Here is a 9,320-nt window from a genome sequence, read left to right as displayed (position 1 = left end):
CAATTGCTTAAAAAAAAAAAAAGAATACAACTCCTACCCATAGTCATGTAAGGTATATTATCTGCTTCTCTTCTAATTTTTTTAAAATTCTGTAATTTTTTAATGTTAAAGTCATGGACCTATTTAGAATGTATTGTGGTATATGGAACAAGGTGTTGTTGTAATTCCATTTCCTGCCAGATTGCTTTCCAGTTTTCCCAGCAGTTTTTAATCAAATAGAGGGCTCTTTAGTAAATAATTTATGTTTTCCTGTTTATAGGGCATTGAGTTAATAACTTCTATTATTTCTTGTTCTCCCTTGTCTAATCTTTTCCATTGAACTACATTAAAATGTCCTGCCACTGTTGTATTATTCTCTATATTTTCTTGTAGTTCGGTTAGTTTTTCCTTTATGAATTTAGATGCTAAGGGATACGGAGTATATAAATTTAAAATGGATAATTGGTTTGTTGTCTATTGTTCCTTTCATTATAATGTAGTTTTCATCTCTTTAGGATGTGAATGTTTGTGTTTTGTCTGATTACAATTACAGTATTTTTTGTACAGTATTTGTCTGATTACAATTACAGTAATTACAATTACTGCTTTTATGAGTTCACTTGATTCAAAGTAAAAATTTTACAGCCCCTCATCTTTATTTTATTTTTTGTTTTTTAAATATATTTCTTGTAAACTACAGATTATAGAAGTTTATTCCACCAAACTAATGTGTCAGTCTTTTTTGCATTTGATTAATCAACTCACATTATGAGAAGTAGGTTTGTATTTTCTCTAATTTATTTTTCTCAAATTAGAATTTTCTCTCTCTCTCTAAACACAATACTATATCTCTTTAGTTATTCTATCTTAATCTTCTTTAAGGAATCCTTTTCCCCATTTGTTCCCTTCTCTCTCTCTTAATTTCCTTCCCCTCCTATTTGTTACCCATCTCCATAGTTTTGGGGTTTTACATATTAGTCTTTTGACTTTCTTTTATCTCGTTAATTAATTCTTATCCTTTGTTTTTCTTCTCATATAAGTAGTCAAATAAAACCTTTATTCTCCTTTCTTCCAACTTGTTTTGCTTCTCAGCATTTTAAATTTTATTTCTTGTGCATTTTTTCTTAAAAGAATTTGTTTCCTAATGAGCAGGATGGTTTCAGAAACATCTGGAAAGACGTAAAGGAACTGATGCAAAGTAAACTAAGCAAAACAAGGAGAACATTGTACACAGTGGCAGCAATATTGTAATGATGATCAACTGTGAAACACTTAGCCACTCTGATCAAGACAATGATCCAAAACAATTCTAAAAATTAAGGAAAAATGCTATCCACCTCCAGAGAAAGAACTGAAGAACTCTGAGTGCAGATTGAAGCATACTTAAAAAGAACAAAAACAAAAAACTTTCTGTTTGTGTGTGTGTGTGTGTGTGTGTGTGTTGGTTTCTTTTGCATCATGGCTAATATGGAAATATACTTTGCATGACTTCACAAGTGTAATCGATAGTATATTGCTTGCTTTTTTAAGGAGTGGGGGATGGGAAGGAGGAAGAGAATTTGGAACTCAAAATTTTTAGAATTGAATATTAAAAACTTTTTACATGTAATTGGGAAATGTTTAATGAGATAAATAAAAATAAATTTAAAAACAAACAAATAAAAAAGGATTTGTTTCCCTCATTCTCTTGATTACTCATATTTTTTTCTATTTATTCTTGGCTTTTGTTCTTTGATTCATGGCCCTTATAATTATTTATTCCTTCTTTAATCTATCATTGAATTAAAGTTTCTAAGTTATATATTTTGGATTCTCTCTTCTAACTAGTTCCTACAATTTCTTCTTTTTTTTGCTCTAATATGTCTTGGGGTCTTAGGGAATAATTGATTTCTATTTGGTTTATTATAATTTTCATGGAATCCTTTTGTTGGGTAAGATTTACCTCTTTCTCTTCTAAGCTACTTATTTTCCTTCTTCCTTCCTCCAAAGATTTATTTCATTTTTGATCTTTGTAAGAAATCATGTTTTTCCCTTTGAATCTCTGCTTACTATTGTTATTGTTACTTTCTCCTTTGAGGTGTATTCCTAAATCTGTAGTAATTTTTAATATTGGTTAGTGCATTTTTCTTTGATTTACTCATCTCTCCAGCTTCAGTTCCTAAATTGGAGTATCTTTCTGGGACCAGGCTCCATCTCTCACTGTGCTTTTGGGCATGATGGTTGTTCTTGTTTGTGTTCCCTGGATTTTTATACTGACTTCCATGTCTTAGAATTTCACTCCCCTCCCCCCAGATCTTTAAGGTTCATAGTGCTAGGTTCTAGGGGCTCTCTCTGACTTTCCATGATAGAATGCTTTGAACTTCAGAACTTCTGGGCACTTAGTTGTCCAGGTGTGAACTCTGGCATCAATATTGCTACCTCATTTCTTTCTTCTTTTGGACTTTATCATGCTCTTGCTGCCTCCAGAAACAGTCTAACAGGATACCTATTTCCCATCTCTTATATACTTAGGCTACCCTGAAATGGCACTGGCTTTGCTGGCAAGACTATGTTCCTTTTTCCTATGGGCTTCTAATTTATGTTTTATGAAGTTTGGGGGTAAAAGAAGTCACTTATGGTAGTTTCTCATTTCTTGATCATTATTCATTTTGCTGTGTACTTCAGGATTTATTGAAGTAGATGTGTTGGAGCTGGACAGTCTGTCTCTATACAGACAGCTGCCACTTTGGCAGGTAGTCCTCTCCTGGCTGATTGTTAAGTGGAAGAACTTAAAAAAAAATGAATTATGTTGTGGGATTCCTTTGAGATGAATATCTCATTGGATCAACACCTTCTGAACAAGTCTCTCAATGTACATACCTTCTGGTAAGTCAAGGAATGCCTTGGCCTCATCTTCCTCTTGGTAATGATTTTCTCTCTCAAGGAATATTGTTGTAGCTACATGTACGACCTTCCATACAACAGTCGGCAGCACTTAGGAATCCAGAAACAAGGTAGCAGCCAGGTTTGAAAAATCCATATATCATGTCTGCTGTTTTGTCACAAGTGCTGAGATAAAGAAGCACAAAGCAGAAGAAATAGAGAGAGAGATTAAGACCCAGTCTGTATTATTGCTGCCATGTATAAATAACTGTTATACCTTCCTTGGAAAGCCAAGAGAAAGATGTCAGAGTCCCAAATCACATATTAAGAGGAAAAAGAGATTAAGAACAGAAACTTTCTCTCTCTTTAATGTCTAACAATTGAACATTTCTGTTCATAGTGTTTCATTATTAATCAATCAATAAACAAACATTTATTAAGTGCCTACTAGGCGCCATTTGCTCTGCTAAGTTTTGGGGATGCAAAAAGAGGCAAAGGCAGCCACTGCCCTTGAGGAATTGACAGTCAAATGTGGGAGATAACATGTTAACAAATATATACAAAGTAAAAAATACAGAATAAATGTAAAATAATTAACAGAAAGAAGGCCCTAGAATACAGAGGGGTTAGGCAAGACTTTTAGTAAAAGATGGAATTTGAGTTCAGGCTTGAAAGAAGCCAGAAGGACAGTTGGTGGCAAAGAGGAAGGAGAGTATTTCAGGCATGGGAGATGGCCAAAGAGAATGTCTACAGTCAAAAGACAAGGTGTTTCATTTTTGGAATAGCCAAGAGGCCGGTATCATTGGATCAAAGAGTATATGGTGGGGAGTATGGAATAAGAAGACTGGAAAGGTAGGAAGGGGGTAGGTTATGAAAGACTTTGAATACCAAGCAGATCTTTTTATTTGTTCCTGGAGGGAATAGGGAGCCAATGAAGTTTATTGAGTAGGGGAGCAACATAATCAGACAGGCACTTTAGGAATATCACTTTGAATGGAGAACAGATGGGAAAGACTAGAGGCAAGTAGATCCATTATCAGGCTACTATAATAACTTAGGCATGAGGTGATGGGGGACTGCATTGGAGTGGTGGCAATGTCAGAGAAGAAAAGTGTATTCAAGAGATGTTGCAAAGATGGAATCAATAGACCTTGAAAACAGATTGGATATGGGGTGTGAGAGATGGTGAGAAATCCAAGGTGATGCTTAGCTGTGAACCTGAGGAAAAATGTTGTTGCCTTCTATAGCAGCAGCTAAGTTAGAAGGGGAAAAAGAGAATAGGGTTTAAGGGGAAAGATAATGAATTAGGTTTGGGATATGTTGAGATTAAGATGTCTACTGGACATACAATTTGAGATACTTAAAAGACAGATCAAGATGTGAGATTGGTGATCAGCAGACAGTTTGAGGTAAAACAAGTAGATTTGAGAAATATCATGACAGAGATGGTAATTAAATCCATGGGATCTGATGAGATTGTGAAGTGAAGTAGCATAGAGAGAGAAGAGAAGAGGATATAGGATAAAGCCTTGAATAACACCGGTGACCTGAGGGAGGATCCAGGAAAGGAAAGGGAGAAGGAGCAATCGGATAGGTAAGAAAAGAACAAGGAGGGTGATGTCCAAAAAGTCTAGACAGAAGAGAGTGTCAGGAAGGAGTGATCAACAATGTCAAAAGCAGCTGAGAAGTCAAGGAGAATAAAAATTGAAAAAAAGGCCATTGAATTTAACACTAAGAAATTATTAGTAATTTTGGATAGCAGTTTCAGTGGAATCATAAAGTCAGAAGCTGAACCTTAAAGTACTGTCTAAATTCTACCTATTACTATTATTATTACTGCTGTGTGTCCTGCTGTGGGCTACTAAGTGTCTAGCACTAAGTATGATCGGAGATGTGGATAAGAAATGACCAGGCAATGTGGGTAGTTCAAGGAAGAACCATGAAATCCATTTAATGATTCTTTGAACAAGGTTTTTGAAGATCAAGCACACAAAGATTCAAGTACTCTTATCAATAGCTTAGTCTGTCATATCCTGGAGTATTCTTATCATTATCTTAATCTGGCATATCCTGGAAGTAACTCAAAATTGGAAAAGGCCATGTTATCTACGTGCCAAAAAGTCTTAGGAAAGGTCAGTTAACTCCTATCTTATGCATTCACATAACAAATGATGCTCTGAGAGCAGATTTCAAGGCCAGAAGCCAAAGCCGTATCATTAAGGACATCTACATAGGAACTGACCCCAAGAATAAAATATTTTGGCTTATTACAGTGTGCTTTGTTTTCAAAGAGGACCATCACATCAGGAAAGTGATGTCATAATTTGCAAATGAATTAGATTTAAGTGAGGGAAGGCTATGCAAAGTCATGAGCCTTATTCTCTTCTCAGGTCCCATTTGGGTCCAGTGTCAAGATATAGATCAGGATGACTGGAGATGCCCCTCAGATGCAGTGAAAGACCTTGGTCTTTTTAAGCTAAGGTGTTTCCCAGGTTTCAGTGTGACTGAGGCAATGCCTGCCCAGTGATTAAGGCTAGGTAAGAAATGAGGCAGAAAATGACCTTTGCCTAGTTAAAAAAAAACAACAAAACAGCATCAATCTGGGAGGGGGAGACCCTTAGGATTTCTAACCCAAACAGGAATAACTGCTATTTTACACTCTCTCTGAGGCATCATAGCCCAAACAGTGACCAAGTGAGACTTCTGCTGAGACATATGTGTGTATGAATATGCGTATACATATATAATATTTATGTAAATTTAAAAAATTTATATAAGTATACATTTTGATCACTGAAAACCTGTGAGATATCTTAGGGTTTATGGGCTAGATTTCTTTTTTAATAAATATTCCTTGAACCCAAATCACTCTGGCTCTCACTCAATAGCCAACAATAGGTCCCAGTCATTGTTGAGGCCATGATGGCTCAAAGGGAGTGTAAATAGCAATTGTTTCTGTTTTGGCCAGAAACCCTGAGACTCTCCCCCTCCCATACTAATTTTGCTTTTTGCTTTTTAAACTAAGTAAAAGAGGCCATTCTTTGCCTCATGTCTTACCTAGACTCAATCACTGAATGGGCATTGCCTCAGTCAAATTGAGACTTGGGAAAGACCTTAGCTTGAAAAGGTCAAGGTCTCCCAATACATCTGGGGCCATCTCCAATAGTCCTGATCTTTAACTTGACACTGGACTCAGATGGCTCCAGAGGAGTGAGACTGGTTATTCTGCACAGCCCTCCTTTACTTAAATCCAATTTATTTGTAAGTCATGACGTTACCTTCTTGATGTCATGGTCCTTTTTGAGAATGAAGGACAATGTTTCAGTTAATAGTAATAGTTGCCCCACTGGGGACCCAACTTGGATTGGACAACATGACTCTGTTCTTCCTTCCTCCCTTCTACCCTTCCTTCCTTCCTTTCTTCTTTTTTTCCCTCCTTTCCTCTTTCCTTCTCTCCATCCTCTCCCTCTGTCCATAGGAAATCATACCCGTACCTGCACCTCTTATGTGCCAAGCATTGTGTTAAGTGCTGGAGGTACTGTGCTAAGAACAGTGGTTTAAAAAAGAAGAAAACAAATATTAATGTGATATTTAAATATACAAGGAGTCAGAAGCTACTAAAACAACTGAACATCAAGAAATTCATCATAAGAAAATGAAAAATAGATGACAGTGAAGTCAGAACTCCCACACCAAAAGCTTCAAAGGAAAATACGAGCTGGTTACAGGCCATAGAGGACCTTAAGAAGCAGATAAGAGAAGTGGAAGAAACATTGGGAAGAGAAATGAGAATGATGCAAGAAAATTATGAAATAAGAGTCAACAGCCTGACTGAGGAAAATAACACCTTAAAAAACAGACTAACTCAAATGGCAAAAGAGGCTCAAAAAGGCAATAAGGAGAGGATGCCTTAAAAAGCCGAATTTGCCAGATAGAAAAAGGATCTCAAAAGCTCAATGAGGAGAATCATTCCCTCAGATTTAGAGTGGAGCAAAGGGAAGCTAGTGACTTTATGAGAAATAAAGACAGATCCAAACAAATGAAAGAATAGAAGGCAATGTGAAATATCTCATGGGAAAAACCACTGACCTGGTGTACTGTAACACCAAGGAAAGGCAACTTCCCAAGGTTCAAAATACCAGCATAGGTGCTCTCCATTTTATTCAGTGACCAACCAAGAACAGAGAAGATCAAAACATGACATCATTCCAAATACAGCATTTACTAAATGTGATTAAATAATCTCCAAGGACTACCCCACCCCAGGACCTTCCAATCATTCAATCAATTACAAAGTTCCTGGTCTAAATACTTCTCCACCCCTAGGCTATACCTTCATTTAGTCCACCACAAAGCCCCTCTTCTCAAATGGAGATTAGTTTCCAACCATAAGTAAAATACATTCATTTGCTCAACCATAGAACACAAAAAGGTCAAAAGTTCCCCACCCCTGGATCACAATTGAATCTACCCCAGAGTTACATCAAGTTTAAGCACAGCACTTAATACTCAAATGGAGGTCTTTTCTTCATCTTGACACGAGGCAAGTTCTCAGCAATCTTAGTTCCTGGGGAGACAAGGCTTAGCAAGGCCACAAGATACATTGCCAGTCCCTCCATTAATTCATCCTCTGTCTGTAGAACAGTCCTAGAACCCCTGAAAACATTAGCAAAACCCTCTCCTAGGATTTCTGTAAACATACAACAAGAAAATCCTTCTTCAGGGCTTCTGAACCAACAGAAAGGCTCCCAGACCCCTGCAACAACAGCACTGTCCTTCACCAGTGGACAGTATTCACTCTGTCTGCAGGACAGTCTCCAGACCCCTGCAACAACAGCACTGTCCTTCACCAGTGGACAGTATTCACTCTCTGTCTGCAGGACAGTCTCAGGGCTTCTTAACCAAAAGCCAGGTTCCAGGACTTCTTCAACAACAGGACTGTCTTTCACCAGTGGACAAATCTGGCAAAAGAACATCAAAACAGACAGACAAAGTACCAGCAAAACAGCCATGTCTCCTCAGACCTTGGCAGCTCAGGGGGCAGGTCTCAAAAGTCCAGGGCGATTCAAAGTGGCCCCAGCAATCCTTCTCAGTCTTTCTCTCTGCCTCCACGTGGGTGCTGCTTCCAAAAAGATCTTCCGCCTCTCTCTTGTCTCTCCAAATCTACGTCACCAGCTCCTCCCAGTTCAGGACTTTCTTTTCACATCAACAAGCCCATCCCACAGGTGGGATTAACAAGCTCTGGGTTTTAACAGAATCAATTTGAAAACCAAGCCAATACAGGGGGAATCTTTAAATGCCATTACTATCACACCTGGAAAATAGATCCAGGAGAGATAATTTAAAAATTATTGGACTACCTGAAAGCCATGATCAAAGAAATAACCTAGAAATCATTCTCCAAGAAATTCTCAAGGAAAACTGCCCTCATGTTTTAGAACCAGAAGGCAAAACAGGTGTTGAAAGAATCCACTGATCACCTCCTGAAAAAGATCCCAAAAGAAAAACTCCTAGGAATATTATAGCCAGGTCCCCAAATTCCCAAATCAAGGAGAAAATATTACAAGCAGCCAGGAAGAAACAATTTGAATATTGTGGAAATACAATCAGGATAACACAGGATCCGGCAGCTTCTACACTGAGGGATTGAAGGGCCTGGAATATGATATTCTGGAGGGCAAAGGAGCTGGGATTAAAACCAAGAATCACCTACCCACCAAAACTGAGTATCATGTTTCAGGGGAAAATATGGGCATTCAGTGGGAATAGAGGACTTTCGAACACTATTGATGAAAAAACCAGAGTTGAATAGAAAATTTGACATTCAGATACAAGAAGCAAGAGAAGCTAAACAGGGAAAAGAAATCATAAGCCACTTATCAAAGTTGAACTATTAATATTCCTACATGGAAAAACAATAATTGTAACTGATGAAACTTTTCTCAGTATGAAAATAGTTGAAAAGAATATATATATATATAGTCTATATCAGAGAGTATATGGGCGCATGAATACATATGTGAATGTGTGTATATATGTTTACAGGTATACATAGATAGAGGGCACAGGACCAATTTAATATGGAGGGATGATACTTAAAAGGTGAAATTAAAAGGTGAGAGAGGAATATAATGAGAGGAGATGGGGAGAGACAGAATGCGGTAAACTATCTCATATAGAAGAGGCAAGGGAAAATGGTTACAATGGAGGGGAAGAATAGGAAGGCAAAAGGTCAACCTTATTCTCACTGAATTTGGCTTGGGGAAGGAATGAAATACACACTAAATAGGGTATCTCACCCTACAGGAGAGTAGGCGGGAAGGTACTGAGAGGGGGTTGATGGAAGGGAGGGCAGGCTGAGGGAGAGAGAAGTTGGAAGCACCCACTTTTGAAAAGGGATGGGATCAAAGTAGAGAATAGAACAAGTGGGAGGTGGGATAGGAGGGAGGGAAATATAGTCAGTCTTTTACAATATATCT

This window comes from Petaurus breviceps, unplaced genomic scaffold, assembly GCF_028583685.1.
Source record: "Petaurus breviceps papuanus isolate PSGF00001 unplaced genomic scaffold, PetGlider_PUasm1.0 164, whole genome shotgun sequence".
Classification (NCBI taxonomy): Eukaryota; Metazoa; Chordata; class Mammalia; order Diprotodontia; family Petauridae; genus Petaurus; species Petaurus breviceps.
This window is presented reverse-complemented; position numbering follows the sequence as displayed.